We start from the raw sequence: 23745 nt of genomic DNA on the forward strand, positions 1-23745 counted from the left end.
ACAGCAAAGCACCCCACCCGCCTAAGGTATAAGGTGTCTTAAAAATAGACATAGACGAAGCTAGAAAAGATAAAAACTGGGGCTAGTTTATAAAGAGTCTTAAAACAAGATGACAAGATGTAATCTCTTACCACTGCTTGGCAATACGTCAATTTTAACCTACTACTGAAGGTGAATTTCTAAGTCCATGGATGTTAATTGTCTCAAAAGGGAGGGGTAAGCACATACACTTTCTGTATGGAACGCCTGTTCTCCTCCCCTCTACTCCCTCCACAAGGTTGTCCGTGGCCACCCTCAGGGCATTCTCAGATTGGCTGTTTTTCCAGATGACTTCCTAGGATACACGGCATTTGCAATCAGGCCCAGATACAAAAATCTGGATTTTAAAAACTGGATCTCATCCTTGTTGTTTCCTACTTCCATTGCTGACCTCCCTCCCCCTCTCTTCCTCTCTTTCCTCTTCCTTTCTCTCTTCCTTTACATATTTTTTTTCTGTGCTCACTGCTGTTTGCAACAGCTGTTGAAATTCACATATCTGGGAAGTCCATTAACTTGCTGTTTACTGGAGCTCCACATCATTAGCAGAGATGGGCAAAATCAAGCCTCTCACCCCCACCCCCAGCCCCCAGGGAGCCAGGTCCCCACTGGCTGGGGACACTCCCTCTAAATAGCCCTTCCCTTCACTTGCACCCCCAACTGGAGATTTATGTTTTATATCCAGGCAGATTACATTCATTTTGCTAAAATACAATTCTAAATATGATTTTAGGATGCTGGTGGAAAATGATTCCACCAAATTCACCTACCACCAATCTGGGTACTTACATATAAATCCACAAAGTAGATCCTACGTTACAAAACCCTATTCTAACCACTTTTCCAGAACCTGCCCACAAAATGAGCGTGTGCCGCCAGACCTGCAGCCAACAGCCACATCTGCATGTGGCACCCAATGGAGCATTTGTGAAAATAAAGCCAGCACAAACTGACGTCCACTAGAATCTTAGCTGCTTGGAAATTGAAAATAAATCTACATGGAGTTGGCATACCCTCGGGAGCTCACTGAAAACTGGTCTCTGTCTTTCTTCTGTCAAAGGGCTGCTTTCCATTTACCCTGTCTAGGAAGGTGTGTGCAAGAGTTTTAATATTCTCAATTTTTTTCCAATGTAAAAAACAAACACATCCAATTAAAGAATCTGGGGATAAATTCCACCCACCTGCAGGAATCCCTAGGCGCTGATCCATTTTAAAAAGCTTGCTGGAAATTGGGGTGGTCAGCAGAGCTAGTCTGTCCTTTCAGTCTGGAAATGGGAGCCTCAAAGTAAGAGAGGGGCTGTGAAACAGGAAGTAACTTCTAGGAAGCTCCTGGGAACAGAGGCAAGTGGGAGCCAAAGGTCTTCAGGTGAAGATGGCACCTGCAGGGATGTCACCTAGTGAGGGAGGTAATGAGGGCTGGAACAAAAGAAAGAGCTGGAGATGCCACCCACATAGAGATGCCAACCAGTCTACCCTGAGGGAAGAGCAGAGCCTGTTCTCTGTCCCTCCAATTCTTTGCTTTTGCTGGGGAGCCTCAGGTTGCCATTTCCACTCTGGTTTGGTTTTGTTAGTCTTTATCTGTCCTGGCTAAATAAATAAAATGGATTTTCACCCATATTTTGGCCAAGAACAATAGAAGGTCAGAGTGCCATTAAGAGGCAGAGAGGGCAACAGTGTCAGCCAGACCAGAGCTCTCCAGATCCCCCATAAAACCTCCGGACTAGAGCCAAGCAGAATGTGGGCAGCCAGGAGGGCCAGGCCAGCCAGCGGGGTGCGCCCCCTTCTCACCTACACAGGCCCTCCCAGGTAGAGCATGGACTCTTTGAAAGGACGATGCAGTCACTGTCAGCTACACTAGAGCATTTCATCTTATTTGAAGGCATGTTCCCCTAAGTATTAGAACAATATCCACCTTTTCCAATCAGGGGATAATCTTTAATAGCACCATGGACATTAATGTAGTCACAAAAGGAGTTGCTTTCAGCTCTGCACCAAACATGGGCCTTGGTGGCAAGTACAAAAGCCAAGGGGGAAAGGAGGCCTGGAATAAAAAGGAAGTGGCGTGTGGGGCCCTGGGAGGAAAGGAGGTCTGTGACCAGGGGCTCTGGTCATGAGACCAGTCACATGATCAACGGCGTCCCCAGCAGTCACTTCTAGGTCCTCACCAGGGCCTCGGAGCCTCTGTGAGGTCCGCAATGAGTCTAAAAGTCTAATGAACAGCTTGCTATTGGGACGAAAGGCTGCATGGTGGCCAGATTTCACTCTGTGGAACAAAGTGATAATCAGCATTCTCAGCTTCCCATGAGAAGATTCTAGCCGGGTGGGAAAACTGAAAATCAGGTTTTTGGGCCTCCATACCCCCACAGATTCCAAAGCTACCCATCATACATTTTGCTTATTCAGAAAAGCCTGTTTTGAACCCAGTGAAAAGATGTACCTGAGTAGCGGCTTCACCTACCACACAGCCCTGTGGGGAGGCCAACACCAAACCCAAAATGTAAAATGGAGAGATCAGGCAAAGACACACAAAATTCTTCGAGGGAAACTCGAAGTGAGCAGGCCAGGAGAGGGGCGCACGTCCACTGCCTCCTGGCAATATAAATGTTTAAATTATAAAAAAGGGTTTATTCCTGTAAAATATATAAAGACTGTAAATATGTATTTAACAGGAATAAAGCCTTTTTTTATGATTTAAAAAAGTAGTTATTTTGGCCAGATGTGGTGGCTCACACCTATAGTCCCATTGCTTTGGGAGGCTGAGGTGAAAGGATCACTTGAGGCCAGGAGTTCAAGACCAGCCTGGGCAATACAGTGAGACCCCTGTTCTATAAAAAATTTCTAAAAAGAAAAATTTTAAGTAATTATTCTAACCACGGATGTGTATAATAAACTCTTGTCAGCCTGACATTAAAATCTGTTTCTTTTTTCTGCTCTCCACCCTCTTCCCCAACATGTAGAATATGTACCTACAAGCATGGTACATATTCTATTACTGGATTTTGTTTTGTTTTGTTTTGTTTTTGAGATGAAGTCCCACTCCATTGCCCAGGATGGAGTTCAGTGGAGCGATCTCAGCTCACTGCAACCTCTGCCTCCGGATCCAAGAATTCTCCTGCCTCAGCCTCCTGAGTAGCTGGGATTACAGGCACCTACCACCACACCCAGGTAATTTTTGTATTTTTAGTTGCAATAAGGTTTCACCGTATTGGCCAGGCTGGTTTCGAACTCCTGACCTCAAATGATCCACCCACCTGAGCCTCCCAAAGTGTTGGCATTATAGGCGTGAGCCACCGCACCCGTCCTATTATACATATTCTATTATTGTTACTTTAGGATTTCTTCAAGGACCTCCGTGATGGGCAGTTATTTTGTGAAGTGGTGGTACCTTTATCTAACACATACACCATCTACCTGCAGAAAAGGAAAGAAAGACTGTAATGCAGTTGACCTCTCTAACTCCAGCCTGACTCTGGGTTCTTTTCTGTGGGTAGTGATGGTTTCATTAAAATCATCGTGGGAACAGGGAAAATCCAAAAAGGAATGTTACCAAGATCCTTAGAGGCTAAGGGGAAGCGACCAAAGTCAACAAGAAGAGAAAAAAGGAGAAACACTGAAAAGCAGGTTTTCCTCCTCAAAGTTTACAATAACCTTCGTTCTGTACAGTTTGAAGGAATACATCTAAGCTGCTGGGAGAAAGTTTCCTGACTTAGGAAAAACAGGGAGAAGGAACTGCCTTCTCGTATGTGTCTCACAGGGACAGAGGGCAGGGCCAGTGCATCTTACATGAGGCAGCTGGCTCTTTATAGCCAAACTGAAGGAGAAGGGAGAGGCAGGTCTCTTTCCAAAATATCGATCTCCTCATGTGACCTCTTCTCTTGAACTTCTAGTAGCTCTCAGCCATTCTCAGGAAAAAGCCCACACTATTCAGCCTGATATTTAAAACCCTCCACATTTCAGGTTTGTCCTACCTGATCACCGTTCATCCCCAGATGCACTCCCCTGTAGTCTGCGGTCTTACTGTCTCAGGGACGCACCACATTGCTTCCAGCATATTGGCCATCCACCCACGATGCTATTCCATGTCTTACCCATCTATCGAATCCACCCACCATTCAAAGTCTCACTCATGTCCTCCCTGAACCTTTCTCAGCCACTCTACCCAACATTGACTTTGCCTCTCCTTCCTTAACCACACAACTCATGCATATGCATTTCCCAGGGAACTCCTGTCTTGCCCACTAGCATAGGACAGGCTGTTAGTCCCACATAAGTCCCATGAAGACAGGAAACCCGTTCCTCTTGTATCTGTTAGTACTTAGATGGAGAAGGCCTGGAGTGAAACCTTTGGCACCCAATAAGCGTGGCATGGGGTTGAAGTCATACACTCCACACTCCCGGACCCCATCCTCACTTTTCTGCCCATTGTCCATATCCAGATCCAAAAATTCAGATGTAGAGAGAGGCAGGGGTGAGGGGAAAGCATAGTTGTTCCCCTGGATGGTGATGAAGGGAAAATAATTGCTATTTCCAGCTCAGGCTCCTACTGTTGTTTCCCAGATTAGACATTTCACCTGGCTTTAATACTTGGGGCTAGAGAAAGCCTATCTGGAACGCCAGAGCTCCCCTTAGTTCTGGAAATGGCCACAAGAAGCTATGGGAAGCTCATGGAGCTGAGGTGTAAGCCTCTCATCCTCATATTGTTAGGATACAGCAGAGATCAATAACCACAAAATCTGTGTCCACTGGCCAATAATTCCATCCCCCAGGATTCAGGTGGCTGGAAGAGTGACCCTCACGGATTGAACATTTCCACACGAGTCAGACTTCTTTCACACCGTGACTCCCTATATGTTCCCTAACTTCCTTTAAGTCTCAGTCAAACTTCTCTCCCTGTTATGGATCCTAGCACCTGCCATGTTTTCTAGAACTCGCCTTATCAGTGTACGATCCTCTCTATCTTCCTCCCTAACTAAAAATTCCTTCTCTTTACCCTGCTTCTTCAGATGTCCATGCCTTCTCACTTCTCCTTGCCAAACTTCTTGGGGGCGACGGTCCACCCCAACTGCCTTATTCCACCTCTCCTTAACCTCTTGCAATTTAGATTCTGCCCCAGTCACTTTGTGGAGAGAGTTTTCTTGAGACCAGCCTCTCAGACGGAACATCAGCTGTCAGATCTGACAGCCTCCTCATTTTCCATTCTTTTCAGCTAGCTCAAGGCAGGACCCAGCCCTGTTGGGTGACTGTCTCCTCTTGACTCTCCTCCCTGCCCTTCCGGCCTGCACCATCTCCTGCCCATGCCTCGGGGCACTTCCCAAACCTGGGCCTTGCCCTGCTTCTCTTCTGTCCGCTTTCTCTCCAGGTCACCTCAGCCACCCCCATGGTTCCAACCATCACACTGGCATTCTCACCTCCAGCCCTGGCCTCTCCTCCAGAATGCTAATCTCGAGTTTCTCACTTGGTGCTCGGCACCTACACTGGAGCTTTAATTGTCTCAGATTCAATATCTTACAAGAAAACTTACCTTCCTTTCAAGTTTACTGTCCCCCTGAACCCCCTATCTTGCCTAAAGTCTTCACCATTCTCCCAATCGACCCTTTCAGGAAGTCCGAGGGTGGCCTCTGACCTTCTCCCACCCACCCATCCATTGCCACCTCCCACCTACTTCACTCCCCCACCCCACACTCCTCAGGATCTGTCCCTGACTTCTCATCCCACCACCACTTCCAAGTTCAGGCCTCCTGAGCCACCTTGGCCGCCTGCAGAATCTCTCAGTCAACCTCAAGTCTCCAGCCTCCAGTCCTTCCCTTACATTGTTACCAGAAGCGTCTTCCTTCCCAGGCCAAACCAAAAGTGCATTCATGACATTGCTCATGTTTAGCTTGAAACGCCCTGCACGGCTCACGGCTCTACAGCTAAAATTCCACTCATCCCTCAAGCCCACATGCCAGGGCAAACTCACCCACAGAGCCTTTAGAATGGACTGATTCTACATCATATGATAGATGTGTGTTTAGTGTGGGGCAGAGTGGGGTGTGTGGGGGTTGTGTGTGTGCATGGGTGTGTGTGTGTGCTCCCTTGGACTCTTCAGCACAGTGCTTGGGCCCCTTGGAGCACTGATTCCATCATCTTTTCCATCAGTCTCCCTCACTGAATTGGAAGCATCTTGAGGACAAATGGTTTTATGGGTTGAATTGTGTTCCCCAAAAATGTATGTTGAAGTCCTAACCCTCAGTACTGATGAATGTGACCTGATTTGGAAATATGGCCATTGCAGAATAATCAAGTTCAGATGAGGTCATTAGAGTGGGCCCTAATCCAGTGACTGTCCTTATAAGAAGAGGAGAAGACAGGGAGAGGAAAAGGGCCCTGTAAAGGCAGAGCAGGGAGCGGAGCAGTGCTAACACAAGCCAAGGAGCGCCTGGGGCTACCAGAAGGTGGAAATGACAAGAAAAAACTCCCAGACAAGTTTCAGAGGGAACATGGTCCTGCCAACACCTTGATTTAGGACTTCTGGTTTCCAGAAGTAAGAGTAATAAATTTCTGTGCTTGTAATCCACCCAGTTTGTGGTGCTTTGTTACGGCAGTCCTGGGAAACTAAGACAGGTGGGAGCTGCATCCTATTTACCTTTGAGTGACTCCTCACTGTCCACAGAGTCCTTAAAACTCAATAACTTCTCGGTGAATTCATGAACAAAAATGAACCATCCACACCAAGACACTTTTTTCATGAGTGAAGGTTTTTGAAAAAATAACCTCTGAGGCTTGACTGTTATTATTAACACTGAAACTATCATTTTCCTAAGATAGAATGATGGACACACAGTCAGTAGAACCTCAGAGCAGTGTGTTGTGTCCAGAGAAGGACAGAGATGGGCTGAGTTCTAAGGCACCTGTACCTTCTTCACCTGACTTCCCCATGCCTCATGCAAACACTGGCAAAGCAGTTGGCTGGGCCTGCAGGTGTCCGCTACAGGAAAGAGTGCCTCCTCCATGCAAAGCTGTGACCTTGTACTCATTAACACAGGGCTCTGTTCCACTGAGCTAATGACCTCAAATACCAAATCCAAGCAGCAGAAATTAGATTCATTAAAGGGGGCGTGGGGAGGGAAGGCTGATAAAAACGGTCTCTCTTCACACACGAAGTAGAGTATAATAAGATGCCAATACTGATACTGATGCACTTTCAGTTCAACAAAGTGGATGCCTGAACTGAAAGCCTTTTAGGAATGAACGGGCTGGAGAGAACACTACCGAATGTGCCAGACAGTTAGTTCTTCTCTTTTCTCTTTCTTGCACAAATGCTAAAAACCCATATACTGAAGGCATTCCAGAAAAACCTCTGATGGACAGAGCGGAAACACTCTCTGAGCCTGCGTCACTCAGTCTGCTGGTGTCCACCAGCTTGGTGGCCATAAATAATTCTCATGAGTCACAGTGAAAATCCACAGTCTCTCTGGAGACACTGCAGACCAGCAACAGGTGCACCCAGCCTGTTCCTCTGAGGAAATCAAATCTGAGGGTGGCAAAATGACTATTCCTGCCACGGAAATGCAAACGGCTCATTCTTCCCTGCACAGATTGTAATGGAGAACCGCCCAGCCCACTGACGGACACAGCTCACTGGTTTCCAAAGGCCCCACTCTGGCCTGGTTACAGCTTTTAGAACCTTAGTCCTGAAACTTAATGCTCCCCATGTATGTAATTTTAAATAAATCTAATCCTAAGCCATAAGAGAAAGAAATCCAGTAAAGTTCAGGCTTTTCCCATGAAGGCTATTTTGAAGCTTTTTGGTAAAACATAAAACTATTTCGAAAATAAATTTGCAGTGCTCCGACTTTGCTGGCACCCTGAGGTATGTGCTGTATCTGCCTCAGAGTGAGCCAGCATGGCCCATGCCAAGTTGTTCCTAAACTCTGGGAACTCTGGGAGCACCTGGATGGTCTATGATTGCCTTTCCACTTGTGCCCCAGTCCAGCCCTAAAAAAGTACATTGGTCTCTTCACTTCAGATCATTATACAGAGAGGGAAAATCACTCAAACCTTCTACCTCCCAAATTCTACAACTCCCTTACTTCCAGGCCCCACACGATATACACAGCCCTTTCTTTAAGGGGTTCATCTGTAACCCCAAATGACTTTTTAACATTTAAACATAAAAAACCTCTTACATGTATATATTGTTTTAAAAGGCAGTGCAGTTTTTGTCTTCAATCTGATTTAATCTTTTATCAGTGACCCAGTCACCAATAGGAACAGCAGTTCTCACATGGGTAAAATTGACAATGCAAGAGGCCTGTCCCCACTGTGAATAAATGTGCTTCCTTCGCCCCCTGCCCCTGCTGACATATGGACCAGTGTTTTCAGCCCTTGCTTTGCACCATACATGTGTCAGTGGTCAGGGACCAAGAACAAATGGGCCTTTATCCCCCAAGAGAAGCAGCACATGTGATTTGCAACAACTATTTTTTTTCTTACTCAGACATCTCAGACATCTTTTTAACTTAGATGTTACAGTCATAGAAACTTAGAGCTGCAGGGAACTGAAGATTAGATTTATGAAATAAATATTTACCAAGATTCTAGTTAAACTAAGTATTGAACTATGGATTACGACACTGTAGAGTCTTTCAGAAGAAGAAAGCAGATCAATATGAGCCTATCATAACAATTTCCAAAATTGGTAAGTAACAAAAGCAAAAAGCAGGACAGCGTGCACAATGCTTTTCCTGTTTGTTTCCAAAAGACATATGCATAAGTTTACAGAATGCATAGAATACTTCTGGAAGGATATCCAAAGAACTAGTCTCTAGAGAGAGAAGTGGGAGTCTGTGATAAGGGGAAGACAAGTTTTTTTTGGTTTGTTTTTTTTTGAGATGGAGTCTCGCTCTGTCACCCAACCTGTCACACCAGTGCAGCAGTGTAACTTCTGCTCACTGCAACCTCCACCTCCCGGGTTCAAGTGATTCTCCTGCCTCCACCTCCCAAGTAGCTGGGACTACAGGCACACACCACCATGCCTGGCTAATTTTTGTATTTCAGGTAGAGACGGGGTTTTGCCAGGCTGGTCTCAAACACCTGACCTCGGCCTCCCAAAGCACTGGAATTACAGGAGTGAGCCACTGCACCCAGCCGGAAAACAAACTTTCAAGCATTTACCTTTTCACTGTATGAATGCTTTACTATGTATATTTATTAAATTAAATCTTTTCTTAAATATTACAAATATATACATATATAAAATATATAAAAACAAATAAAGGATAGGTTACATTATCAATTTTTAACAAGAGGAGAGACCTTGAAACTGTCTAATACCTTCTTTTCACCAATAGGAAACAAGGTCTAGAGAGTGGGATTGGGGGTCGTGGGAGGCTGGACCCCTGGTCATTCCGTTCAGTTTCGTTCTTTCTATTCTTCCACAGCATTTTCTGATTCATGATCATGTCCTGGTAGCCCAAGATTACCTGAAATCTGTTCCCCAGTTAAATGAGGCATCACTGTTCTTTATCTCACGTATATGACATGCTTTCAACGTGGAATCTGGGATCTAGATTTTTTTGTAAGTCAAATTCTATTCCCAATGTGCCACAGAGCTGTGCTTAAGTCACTCCCTTCTTGTAAAGCAAATAAGTGATCCCTAATGTAATAGGCTTCTTTAACCCTGCTCTTCTTTTATGAGGTTTGCTTTAAACAAACACACCCCATAGCACATTCATACCTACAACATTTTGTTCATTTTTCCTTGTGTTCTTATGTTCTGGTCACATTAGCTCCAATCTAATTTGAAACATGAGCTCCCAAAAGGCCAACATCAAGTCTCTTAAGTTGTGGATGAGCAACCAATGATTTGTGCCTCATACAGGCAATTCAGAAGCTTACTGATAAAATAGTCTCCGGCTAATGCACATTGATCCAAGGACAAGGAGCATTTGCAGTAGGTGCAATTGATAAAATTATCATAACAAATAATTAGAAAGCATATTCTTCCAAGCCAGATAGGAAGCTTTATTTCAAATCCTGTTCTCTGTTCCTTATTTTTCTTGACTTACCAATGCAATAGCTGAAATGTTACATAAGTCAGGGAGAGTCTAAATACTTGGTCTCTTTCAAGAAACCCACAAAAACAACAGAATCATTTGGTGGTTTAGGCATTCGCCATTAACAAAGCCCAGACTGATGCTCAATTCCTTATGCATAATATATTCATCCAAGTTAAATTCCTTTCATTTTGCTAAATTCTAGCCTCTGCCACTTATAAACTCACAGAATGGTTATTTTATTAGAGTTGGTTTGGGGGTTAAGGGGGAAAAAAATAAGAAAATCTAACACAGTATCTTTAAAATAATATTTTAAAGAAGAAAAGAGCTTACAACCAAAGTTTGAACATCCTGAATCTCAGCTTACCCTCTTCTAATATGTACCCCCTTTCTAGACAGTTAGCAGCCATGACATCTTACGCTAGAGAATTCTTAATTTTTTTAATATTAAAAAAAATTACCTGCCTAGCCATTAATTAATTGAAAATATTTTCTTCTGGCCTCCAGCTGCTCAGGGACCTCTCTTAGCAATTTCCTCACCTATAATTATGCTGATGGGCTGTGTAACAGGTGGCATCATTATCTGAGTCAAATTAATGTTGGTGTGAACATAATGTTGTCAAATATAAGGGCTTCTTACTTGCTGGGCATCAAGAAAATGGCCCTAGAGAAACTTCTCCCTTGAGATACTGCCAGAGGGCCAGAGCTGGATTCCTAGTGGGGAGGAGCACATATTCTGGGTGCTAACGCTCCAACTCTGAGGACCCCATACCATTAAGGCCACCAGCCGCCCCCATCACACTGGTCTCCAACACGCTTCCAAACAGAGCACAAAAGCAAGTGAGAACCTAGTACAACTGGGCTGTCTCTGCCCTGGCATTACAAAGCACAGCGCAACTACCTTATAATTAGGACTCTCCCCTTTTCTGAAATATCAGAATAATGTTCTAAATTTACAGAATACCTTTCTTCTTTCTAGCAGCCTAGCTTGTGTCTGAGGTGCTCCTACACCAGCCATTTCAAGTGTCAGAAAACTAGAATCCCTATTGCCACCTTACAGATGAGCAAAATGCTGCAATAAATATTCTCAAACATATCTTCACACAGAAATATTTCTGTGGGATAACATTTCTGGAAGTAGAATTACTGAGTTCATGGGTATGTGCATTTTTGGATAAAGATTATCAAAACACCCACTGTGGAAGTTATTCCAAGTTATGTTCCCATCATGCATGGATGTCTAGTTCCCTCCACCTTCAACGATAAATGTTTTTATGTTTATCATTCTAACAGTTAATAAAAATGGTAACCTATTGTAAGTTGGATATCTTTCTGTATATTTAAGAGTCATCTGTACTTCTTTTTTGTCAATTATCTGTTTATAACTTTCTTCCATTTTTTCATTATGCTATTGATCTTTTCTTATTAATTTATTAGAGTTCTTTATAAATTAAGGATATTAGTCCTTTGGTTTTTATGTGTGATTTTCAATTCATTGTTTGTCTTTTGACTTTGTTTATGTTGGTCCATGAAGCTTTCAGGGACTCGGGCTCCATGAAACCTGTTTGTTTTGTTTTGTTTTCGGAAATTTAATATATCGATCTCTCTCTTTTTTTTTTATTTCCATGGTTTGTGTTATACCTAGGAAGACTGTACCACCACAAGATTTTTTAAATTTCTCCTTTTTGTTCTATTACTTTTAATATTTAAATATTTGATTCATCTGGCATTTATGTTGGCCAAAGAAACTAGGTATAGATCCAATTTTTGTTTTTCCAGAAGGCCACCCAGTTGTCCCAAGCTATTGAATAATCTATCATTCTTCACTGATACAAAATGTCACCAAAGACCAATTTTCAGTGTATATTGGTGTCTAGCTCTGGACACCAATTTTCCATTTCTATTCTGTGCTACTGATTTCTCTGTCTACACAGTGTCAATTCTATACCACTTAAATATAGTTTAAACATATTAAACTATATTTAGTATATTAATATACTATACATCTACTAATATACTAGTATATTTAAATATATTAAACTATATTTAGTACATTATATATAGTTTAAGCCATAATATGGTTTAAAATATGTAACATCTGGCAGAGCTAGTTCATCTTTATTATTCTCACTTATCCTGACTATGAATGAAGCATTTGCTTCCACTCTATTTTCTACCTTGTTGTTCTCTAAGGTTATTTTTGTATATTAATTCTATGTCAAGCCACCTCACTGTATTACCTTATTGTTTGTAATAAATAGCATATTGTATAGCACATAAGCATATCATATGCACATAAGTCAATTTCTCTTTCTGCATGTATACCTTTTTCTCTTTTGTCCAAGTGCATCAGCTAGTGCCCACAGAAAAATGGTGAATAAAGGTAGCAGTAGTAGACCTCCTTATCTTGTTGGCAGCATGACCCCCTGAAGCCCCATGTAATCCCATTGGCTCTGTATTCTGCAAACCCTTATAGAAGAAGAGAAAGGAAGACAACTAAATTGCTGATTTCAGCTCTGGGATTTAGGTGAAACAGAATAGAAGCAGGAAAATTCTAAAGAAGGAAAAGTTTTTCTCTCCTCTCCAACTGCATTTCCCCTGCTAAAGCCCTTTGGGTTTCTGCTTGCATACCCCTTCCCCTTAAAACTTGCCTGGGCTTCATAGGATCAGCTGTGTGTTTTATACAGGACACACACAAGATAAGGTACTAAGAGCCCATTCTAAGAACGTCCATATGTGATTCTCTATATGATTGATGCAAAATCTCTTATACTTAAATTTTAAAATAGTAATAACCAAAACCTGCTAAGCTATCATTTGTCTATTGGGACTACTGAGTAGTCAGGGTTCTATCCATGGACAGGCAGTGACTACATTGCTAGAGTAGGAGCTGTGCAAGTTCTATTCAGGCATACCTGTCACAGCAGAGTGCACACTGTCACCAGGCTCATCCATGAAAGCCTGAGTCACATTCCTCCCCCTTAAAAGCTGTCCTACACCACTGCCCCCCGTGCTTGGGGAAAGACTGCTAGTTGCCTACAGTCAAGAGACGACAGGCACGTACTACAATGCCTGGCTAATTTTTGTATTTTTTTGGAGCCAGGGTCTCACCACGTCGCTCAGGCTGCTCTCAAACTGCTGGCCTCAAGCAGTCAGCCCACCTTGGCCTCCCAAAGTGCTGGGATTACAGTTGTGAGCCACCACACCTGGCCTGTTTTGTTAACTTCCCTGACACTCCCTCCTGGCACGATAGTCATTATGTGAATAACAGCAGTTGAATCTCCTCTGCTTTCAGGAAATGTATGTTTAGTAAGTAGCTAGAAGTAAAGACAAATCATAGAATTAAAATACAGGTATTCGTTCAGATGGGCAAATCTTATATCTTGTAAAAAGAAATTGCTGTAATCCACAGTGACTATAAGAAACTATTTAAACAATAGGGTATTTTAGTATCAGGTACAGAGAAAGTTTTCAACAAACTATCGATCAACTTAATAATAATACTTTTCATTTTCATCAGAGAACTGATCTTTCTTTACTTCTCCATGCAGATAGAATGTTAGCTCTTCCCTTCAGCCAAATCTTGGTTATCTAGGAATCATTGGCCAGTGTTAAGGTTTCAAGTGCTCTTTTCTTCTCGTCTTGGTTTAGCACCTTCCTGATCTTTTGGCCAATTTTCAGACCACAAAATAAAAGAAAGACCATGAGGAAAAAGCCAGACTCTTTAACCAGTGCCAAAGCCAGGGCAGGTGTCATTTCTCCCTCTGGATCTAGCTCTTCCTCACCTGGGAGTCTACCTTCTGTTTCCTCTGCCTGGTGCACACTGCCAGCCCCCTGCCAGCCACACAGATCCTATTTGCAAATTACAAACGGGGTTGACTGGGGACACACAAGTCCCATGCATTCCTTCCTTGGATGTGCACACTGCCCCTTACACGCATCATAAAAAGCACTGCCACCTCTGGCACACCCAACCCCGAGTCTGGGTGCCCATTTGGCAAAAAAAATGAGAGTCGAGGTGCAGTCCCAACTTGCCCCCTGACTAGGCGCCCAGATGCAGGAAACCAGAGAGAGCAACTCAGCCTAGCCCTGTGGGTCACAAGCTACCAGGGGGTTGTAAAAACAATGTTGTAGGTCCAACCAACATTTTTTTTTGCATAAAATAATAGGTTATTAACATAGATCAAATGCCTCTCAACGTAGTGAAGTTAAGTGTTGTTCCACTGCTCCTTACGGTGCATGCTATGCCATAAGGCAGAATATATTTCCTACAGCAAGTCTAGGTCAGATATCTGAAAACCTAGCCTTAGGCTTGACTGTGATGTTCATGTGAACACCAATGAAATAGGCCTTATCCTCCCCAGCATCATTTCAGAATCAAGCCTGCCTATTCCCCGATCTCCTTATGGTTTCTTCACCAGGAGCCAAGGCCTTCTGGTTAATCAAAGAGGTCTAGATTCAAATGCAAACTTCCTGAAAAAGGGAACCCACTGCCTTGTATTCACACTGGGCTCTAAATGGCCAACTTCAGATGCTCCTGGGAGCAGGTTTCAATGAGGTAGAGAGACACCATCACCTCTCTGAATGGAGAGGGGTAGCATAAAGAGATCCCCCTTGACTTGACAATTTTTCCCACCTCTGGCGTAATTCCTCACTCCCTCCTACCTGTAAACACCAAGCCAGCTGTGGTCTGAAGTTGTTTATGGTCTTCAGTGGCAAGGAAGATTGAAACTTCTCGCTCATAAGTCCCTGGGTTGATGGTGAATTTAGCTTCCCACATTATTTCTGTTCCCCCCCGCACCCCCCACCAGAAATGACTGAGAATTGGCTGCAAACTTAGCTGCCCATCAATGGAAAACACATATCTGCCAAGGGATGGAGAAACAGGAACATCTACCACCAAAGGCAGACACTGGATTGTCAAGAGGATAAAATGGAGTATATAGCTGGGAGGATGGAGCACACAAGACTGTCTGGGGACCATTTATTTTGTTGGATTTTATTCTTTTGGCATCAGTACACAGTTCCAGCTCTAATGACTTGTTCAAAGTAAGAAGATATCTTCTGAACTTGCCATAAATACTGCTCCCGCAAAGCATTTCCCTGTCTCCCATGCAACAGTCAGATTTCATTCCATCCCACCTCTCATTCTTTCCAACTAGAAGCAAAGGTACTTGAGAGCAAAATCCTTCAGCATCTTCTCCCTGCTGTCCTAAGCCCACAGTTGGGTCTAGAATGCACACTACCTGGTACCTTACTCCTCGGGGTATTACTTTCCTCATCTCATTTCCTCACTATTTCTGAGAAGGGCAGGACCTGCTGAGGAGACTGGGTCTGAAAATAGTTCTGCTCCTATGACAATTCCAAAGAAAGATGTCTCACATTTCCTAATGCCACTTGGCTGACTGCTTGAGGGGAAAAATTGTCACAGTCTATGGGGGTGCTAATTAGCATCAATTAAAACTCAGCTAGCCTGGCCTGGCACTGAATTACCTGCAGGACTGGCTCAGTCCTCATGAAAATCAAAGGGAAATCCAGAGACAAAGAGATTCTGCAGCGAAAGGAATATCAACTTACTTTCCCCACTGAACCTTTCAAGCAACCCTTGGCTAGCCAGTATCCTTTCATTCAGGAAGTAAAATCTCTGCTGGATTTGTCAAAAGGATAAAATGCTCAAAGTTACTAAGGCCATTACAAACTATTCCCCCATTAAAAAATAAATAAAAGATGTGCAATATTCTTTTTTTGTAAAGAGCACTGAAGTGACTTTACAATTACATACACATAGCCTTCAATAAACAGGCTTTATTTCATGCCTACTGCATGTCAGGAGCACCTCAATTTACCACGGCAGAAAACCAGAATCTTGGCTGGGCGCAGTGGTTCACACCTGTAATCTCAACACTTTGGGAGGCCGAGGTGGGCAAATCACCGGAGGTCAGGAGTTTGAGACCCTCCTGGCCAACATGATGAAACCCCATTCCTACTAAAAATACCAAAATTAGCCAGGCATGGTGGTGCATGCCTATAATCCCAGCTACTTGCGGGACTGAGGCAGGAGAATTGGTTGAATCCGGGAGGTGGAGGTTGCAGTGAGTGGAGATCGTGCCATTGCACTCTAGCCTGGGCAACAAGAGTGAAACTCCATCTCAAAAAAAAAAAAAAAAAAAAAAAAAAAATTAGCCAGGCATGATAATGTGTGCCTATAATCCCTGTTACTTGGGAGGCTGAGGCACAAGAATCACTTGAACCCAGGAGGCAGAGGCTGGAGTGAGCCAAGATCATGCCACTGCACTCCAGCCTGGTCAACAGAGCAAGACTCTGTCTCAAAAAAACAAAACAAAACAAAAAAACCACTAGACTCTCAAAGTTATCTGGGAACCATACTACCCCCTTACCACGGATGTGTTATTTCAAAAGTTCCTACCTCGTACCCTCAGAGAGGCACCCTCTGTAAAATCAGTGCTCATCAAACATCATTTTGAAAAAGAAAATGAGTAAGAAATCATTTTATCTGTAAAAAGTGAGTTAGGCCGGGCGCGGTGGCTCAAGCCTGTAATCCCAGCACTTTGGGAGGCCGAGACGGGCGGATCACGAGGTCAGGAGATCGAGACCATCCTGGCTAACACGGTGAAACCCCGTCTCTACTAAAAAACATGGTGAAACCCCGTCTCTACTAAAAAATACAAAAAAACTAGCTGGGCGAGGTGGCGGGCGCCTGTAGTCCCAGCTACTCGGGAGGCTGAGGCAGGAGAATGGCGTAAACCCGGGAGGCGGAGCTTGCAGTGAGCTGAGATCCGGCCACTGCACTCCAGCCTGGGCGACAGAGCGAGACTCCGTCTCAAAAAAAAAAAAAAAAAAATACAAAAATCTAGCTGGGAGAGGTGGCGGGCGCCTGTAGTCCCAGCTACTCCGGAGGCTGAGGCAGGAGAATGGCGTAAAAAACCCGGGAGGCGGAGCTTGCAGTGAGCTGAGATCCGGCCACTGCACTTCAGCCGGGGCGAAACAGCAAGACTCCGTTTCAAAAAAAAAAAAAAGTGAGTTAGAAATCATGTTATCTGAAAAAAAAGAATAAGAAATCATGTTATCAAGTTCAAACTTACCAAATTCTATACTTTAAATATGGGCAGTTTATGTGTCAGAGATGTCTCAGTAAAGCTGTTTGTAAAAAGTTTAATAAGTCCATTTATAATTATTGGGATAAACAATACTTACATTTTAATAAGCTTAAACACTACCATTTCATAATTAAAACAAAAATCAAGTTTACTGCCCAGAAAGAGCACCGGTGAAGAATTTGAATGGCGAGGAGAACCCTGAGTCTGCACCACTGGGGAGGAGCGGCTGGGGAGGAGAAACAAATGCATGCAAAGGTTACTAATAACCCAAGACAGGATGTAATAAGTGCCAAATGAGTGACTCAGACAATACATGTCACAGGAGTAGTGACTGCTGACCATGCACTTAAGCGAGCGCCAAACCAGGCTGCTGCTTTAATACACGGCATGCGTGCGTCTCACAGTCCTTGGGATTTGGATTCCCACAGGCATTGTCTATTTGTGTCCACGCGTGGGGAATGGCAGTTGCGTCACCAAGAAATAGCCCCAGCTCTGGTCTCTCTGATCTCATCCACTGGCCCAGGTAGGGATAATCAGCAAAGCCAGATGAATTTCAGAAATATAATTTCAGATGAAACGGCTCAAGGAGTCAAGTGGGACATTAATCACAGGTAGAAGCACCAAAACCAAAACAGTCTGGCTGACTTCTACTTAGGTGTATCATAAACGCCTACCTGGGTACTCTGAAGACTTCCTTCATGTCTCAGTTTACAAATAGATATAATGGGACCATTTTCCAAATGGCGATTTTAAAATCACCTGGTTAAAGTTTAAGAGAACTACATTGCCCTGGACACTCAATCACAATTAATTCCCACCAGGAAGCTAATTATATTAAGAAAATGCTATGTCTTTCTTTTTTTTTTTTTTTTTTTTGAGATAGAGTCTTGCTCTGTCACCCAGGCTGGAGTGCAGTGGGGCAATCTCGGCTCACTGCAACCTCTGCTGCCTGGGTTCAAGTGATTCTCCTGCCTCAGCCTCCTGAGTAAGTGGGATTACAGGCGCATGCCACCACACCCAGCTAATTTTTGTATTTTTAGTAGAGTCGGGGTTTCAGCATCTTGGCCACACTGGTCTTGAACTCCTTATCTCATGATCCACCCGACTCGGCCTCCCAAAGTGCTGGAATTACAGGCATGAGCCACTGCACCTGGCCCAAAAATGCTATGTCTTTAAATGACATGTATAGATTATAATACATAAGTGACTAGAGTTTTAAATCTCTAACCTCTAACACAGGGCCTGGTGGCCTGGAACACAGCAGGTAGTCAATAAATGTTGAATGAAGAACAAATCTCCTATATAAGAACTTCAGGGTACCTAAGACAACTCTCTAATTGTTTTACATATGTTCATCTGGTTTTCGTTAAAAGCATGTTGAGACAAACCATATGTTCTTATTTATCTTCACAAGTTGAAAGGTATCGACTATTGGAAAGATTTTATAATATGTGCATTTGTTAAAAAGGCTTTTCTGCTCTCTTAAAGATCATTCAACAGCAAGACATCTTGGCTATATATGTATGTATACATCTGAGAGTGTGTGAGTTTTAGCTTACTGGCAGAAGTTGGCTGGGCTTTATCAGCCTGTTTTTATCTTACTTTCCCAGTTTGGTTCACCATGTCCCAAGCATGTAAACAGTTCAACTTTAAAGTTTAACCCTGGGAGCCATAAAACTAACAGTTAAAGAAACAAGTTTGAGCCTAAAAGGCCAGAATAAGCATCCCCACCACAGGTTAGCGAATATTTGGGTTATCAGGAGTGTAATTCTCTTTTTCCATTCTCACACCCTGCAGAGGGGAGAGAAGGGGGCACACAAAGCAGTAGTATGCTTATTTCATCCAATCAGCACTAACATCTCCTAACTTGGCAAGAACCCGTCTTGCTGCTAGACCTCCCAAGATTGCTGGTGTCCACCACTGAAATCCAACAAAGTTATTAACCTCTGGAGGTTTATAACATCAATACCAAACCATCATTTCATTATTTGTCTAATGACATCTATTGTTTCTAGAATAGCCAGCCCTGGTCTGTGAATGGTAGCCTCAAATCTGTACCCTCACCCTTTATCCCAATACATCTGTTTATCTCTGAATGTTTCTCTTTAACGCTCTTGTTTAATAGTTATCATCTCCCTCAAATGCTCTACTAACACAGAAGCATGCTAAATCTCTTCCCAGATCTAACAGCATGAAATAAAAGTATGAAGACAGGGCAGAGCCTAGGTTTAGAAGAGAGACTTCTCATGCCCTTTGCTCTACGAGGACTTGACCTTCATGTTGCATGGTCCTTTGGGCAGGCCCGGAAGAGCCAAGCTGAGCCACTCCTCTCCACCCTAGCTGGAGAGAACACAGAAGAACGAAGGCATAGTGCCTACAGAGGTCAATCAACACCCCCACAGCAAAGCCCCACATACACCCGCAGACTACAGGCTCCCGTTCTTGGTGGTCATCAGCTCCCCATACCGCCTTTTCTTGTAAGTGTTTCACATGCACCCACTCTGTGCATTATCCCCATCCAGCCCATCATTCAAGTTCTACTGCTCCTGAAAAGACTTCATGACTATTACAACCCGTACACCCATGAGCCTGACCTCCTTAGATCTACAGTACTTCCTGTTCATATTGTCTACTTGGCACTCATTACAAACAGACTTAAATTTTAATATATGTGAACTTTATTTTCCCTATTAGATTGCACACTGAGGGCAGAATTATTTTCCTTAGCCCAGTACCACCTTTCACAGAGTATATATGCTATAAAAATTTCTGAATTGATGTGGAATAAAGTGAAGTAAGACACATCTCTTTCTCAGTATAGCTTTTAGAGGGAAAAATCTCAATCTTAGTGGAAATAATTAGGCTTCCAATACTGTGTATTCTTTTGAGTATATGTGTGCCTGTAATTTCATGTTTACAGCAAAGTACTATCCATGGAAGTCCAGGGACAGATTCTATTGCAGCCACACTGCCATTCTGCTGCTTGCATATTTATGAAAAATTATCCTTTCAGGATGAAATTTTCCATGACTGGCTTCAGACCCAAAAGAAGGGTGTTTCTCTCTCTTTTTTCTTCTTTTGGAAAATTTGAACAATATCCAGTCAGCCATGTAGAAGTTGGGCATTAGTGAAAAAAACAATGACATGTTTTGTCTTTCAAAATCAATGTAAGCCTTTCTTTTGCGTGACCAATTAAAAAACAACTAACTTCAAAATGAGAAACTTTCCACTCGTCTAGGCCTTGCCAAGGATGAACCTGGGTGATAGTAGAAGATAATGGAATGGAAACAGAACACAAACAAAATGAATATGTGTCTCTTCCTTATACTTGCTTTAAGTTTCACAAATTCCCAAAGTTGTGTGCCTCTTCCCATGACTTCTAAAATGGAAAAATATACCGTATTTATGAAGTCAGAGTCCATCAAGGCTGAGTTAAAGCTCAGAGAAATGAAAAAAAAAATCCAGATAATTACATAATAAATTTCTGGACAGTAAATAATTTAGTTATCTTGAAATAAAGGTTCCCTCCAAATTTTTCTCAAAATAGAGTCGTTTGCCTTCTAACCTCTTATCTATAAAATGTCCTCACATGATATTAGTTTTAATACACTGAATCATGCGTGCATGTTCATTCTATGCCCTTACAACTGAAAAAAAGTTCGGAAATGACTGGTTACCTTAACTAGCAAAAGCATTTGTAGTTTGCCAATAGCAGTTGCAAAACATTTGCAATCTGCAGAAGGCAACAACATTGGAGAAATTTTTTAAACCTGATCCCTCACTAATGTTACCAAAATTATATATCACAACCAGTAGCAAATGCCAAAATAAAATTTAAAATCTTAACTTCGGTTTCTTTTATTCTTTTAATTTAAAAAAAGACATTTTAAGAATAGTTTACATTATATAAAAACAGTGTCAAACATCCTGAACACATCTGAACATGGGTAGAACATTAAAGGTCTAAAAAAGAAAACCCAAAATTTCATTATGCAATATGTATTCACATACGTACACAACCAGTTCCAAAGAAAACCAAAAAGGCATTGGTGAGAAAGGCAGAGAAGCCAAGTGAGTATAAATTCCCTTGTGATCACAAAGTTTTCCCCCTGGCTCAGTGTAGAACCACCAACTTTTTCAATTGTGTTCCAAAATGTTCCTCAGCTCCACGTAAAATCAAGTTGATATTTACATTGCAGCTGCAGAGAAAAGGGCAGGGAAAGCTACTGATATGCTCCTACCAGTTCCCACTACCTCTTCAGATCTTCCATGGTGTCCTGGCCTTTTTATTGTCCTTGTCGCTGCCCATCTGAAGTGGTTGTGTCTCTGAAACAGAATTTCCCACAGCGATCTAAAGCAATCGCCTTTTAAACCAGAGCCCACCCAGCAAATAACACCTGACCACAAGCCAGAGTATCTTTATCAGGCTAAATACCTAAAGCAGTTTCCTAATGTTCTAATCCACGTCCAGTCCATCCCACAGGTGATACAATTTGAATCTGATCAGGTTATTTCCCTGCTTAAAAAACCTTCACTGGCTCCTCCATCTCCCTCAGAATAAAGCCCAAGCTCAAGGGTTGCTATTCACCTAAAGTGACCTCTCGTGATTCCAGGGTTAAATCAGAAAGAAGGAAGGAAGCAGGGAGGGAGGAGGTGAGGGAGGAAGATAGAAGGCAGCTGACAAAAAACAGCTTACTTGTCCCCATGCCCCCAACCTACTCCCACCCCCCACTGCACTTCGCAGTAGTCACATTAAATTATTTCCACTTTCTCCTTTCAGGTCTCTGCTGAAATGTCGCTGTCTCCCAAAAGCCTTCCCCAACTCCCCATGTCTAGTTTGGGGCCCTTTTGGGTACTCTGGTGGCATACATCACAGGGCTTTATACACTATATCATAATTGCCTACTTGAGTATCTGTCCCCCAACTGGAGCTTGAGCCCTCTGAGATTAGGGTCCCTATCTAGGCATGTTCCTGGTTATATTCCAAGACCTAGCTTGATGGCAGGGGCTCCCTAATGATTTACTGAATGAATGATCTAGAAACTATGAAGAAAAGAGGAAATGATAGAGACACTTAATACCTCCTTCCTTCCCCAACCAGCAGTGACTGACCACAGAAGGATGGGCCTGCACGGCCTTTACTTACCCCCTCCTTAGAACCTGAGCTGAGCCTTCTGTTACTATCTTCATTATCACAACCTTTCACAATGGGGCAATATGTGTGTCCGGTCAAGAATGCAATAGGCAATGGTGCTTGTACGGACTGGGCCGCTTCCCTGTATGGATCAGAGTTTATATCCCAATGGCACCATCTTCCTTTCCATCCATACTCTAGTCTTATAAACTTAGTTTTCCTGTTAATGCAAAAATATAACCCTTATTGACGTCATTCTGACCTGCATGTATTAAGAGAGGAAAAGGCTCTGTATCCTTTAAGAAAGTATTAAAATGTTTTAAATTGTTTTGTTGCACTGGTTTCAGTTTAAAAGATCTCTATTGTACAGCAACACTTCGATCACTAGAATACTTGCTTTAGGAGGCAAATATTTACAAGAATCAGGCTGCTGGGGGAACAAGCACAGGTGAGCAATGGAAGGTCAACAGAGCCAAACATGTGGCAGAGAAGCAACAGAGTTTCCCTCTTGAGACTGGGAAACTTACCACTGATAATGACCATGTAATGACACGCCCAGTGAAGCCATCCTGAGGCTCCCTGTACTTCACAAGGCCAAGAAAATCCCCTCACTCCAATGGTAAACAACTTCTCAAAACAAACAAATAAAAAAAAAAACAAGTCAAGCACTGGTGTCTACTGGGCTATGATTTTAGAGCCAATGTAGAAAACACTGTAGGAGCTACTGCCAGGTACCGGTACTGCTTGAATAAAAGCCTGGAGTGGAGGCAGCAACTGTGAGGAAGCAACTGTGAGGAAGGGGAGCAAAATGCTGAGACGCTTCCACAGTCAGAGTTCAGCCCTCCCCACCCACCCATCCTGCCAGCTGGAGGCTTCCTGGTGGAAGGCCGCCTCTCGAGGTCAGGCCCATCTGTGAACTGAGGGTCAGTCCCCCGAAGACCCCTGAGAATTCTGAGCAGTGCCAGCTGACAAGCAGAGGCCTGAACTCTTCTGGCATGACCTTGAGCCTAGTACCTCCCCGCCTCCCCTCCTCCCACCTACAGTGATTAAAGATAACCCAGCCAAGCAGCCTGGCATGTTGAAAAGGAGCAGGGCTGGAGGGAAATGAGGAGGACCTAACCTGGAAATGCACCACTGAATTTCCTCAAACCACATGGACCTTAAAACTCGTCAGACCGGTTTAAAATTAGCCAATACCCAGGAGAATAATTCATTAAATGCAACTGTTATGATTCATTTAGAATTCACTCCAATTCTGAAATGATAAATGACAGTGCATTTATGTATAAATGACAGTGTATTCATCTCCCCAAAGCTGATCACAAGTGCTCTTACTGCTCTAGAGTAAAACATGGACTAGAAACAAGAAAGCAGAGACTTAAAAACAGCATTGTGTTTATTCACTGTAGGAAAAGGTGAA

The 23745-nt window shown here is 43.1% G+C and overlaps 1 protein-coding gene across 2 annotated transcripts in view; it reads right to left on the minus strand.

The window, feature by feature from the left end:
* The window catches only part of PRKCE (protein kinase C epsilon), a 548372-nt gene that overhangs the window by 498073 nt on the left and 26554 nt on the right, over window positions 1–23745 (minus strand). The gene's annotated exons all lie outside the window — the stretch shown is intronic.

This window comes from Trachypithecus francoisi, unplaced genomic scaffold (genome assembly GCF_009764315.1).
Source record: "Trachypithecus francoisi isolate TF-2019V2 unplaced genomic scaffold, Tfra_2.0 Lachesis_group17, whole genome shotgun sequence".
In the NCBI taxonomy this organism is placed as follows: domain Eukaryota; kingdom Metazoa; phylum Chordata; class Mammalia; order Primates; family Cercopithecidae; genus Trachypithecus; species Trachypithecus francoisi.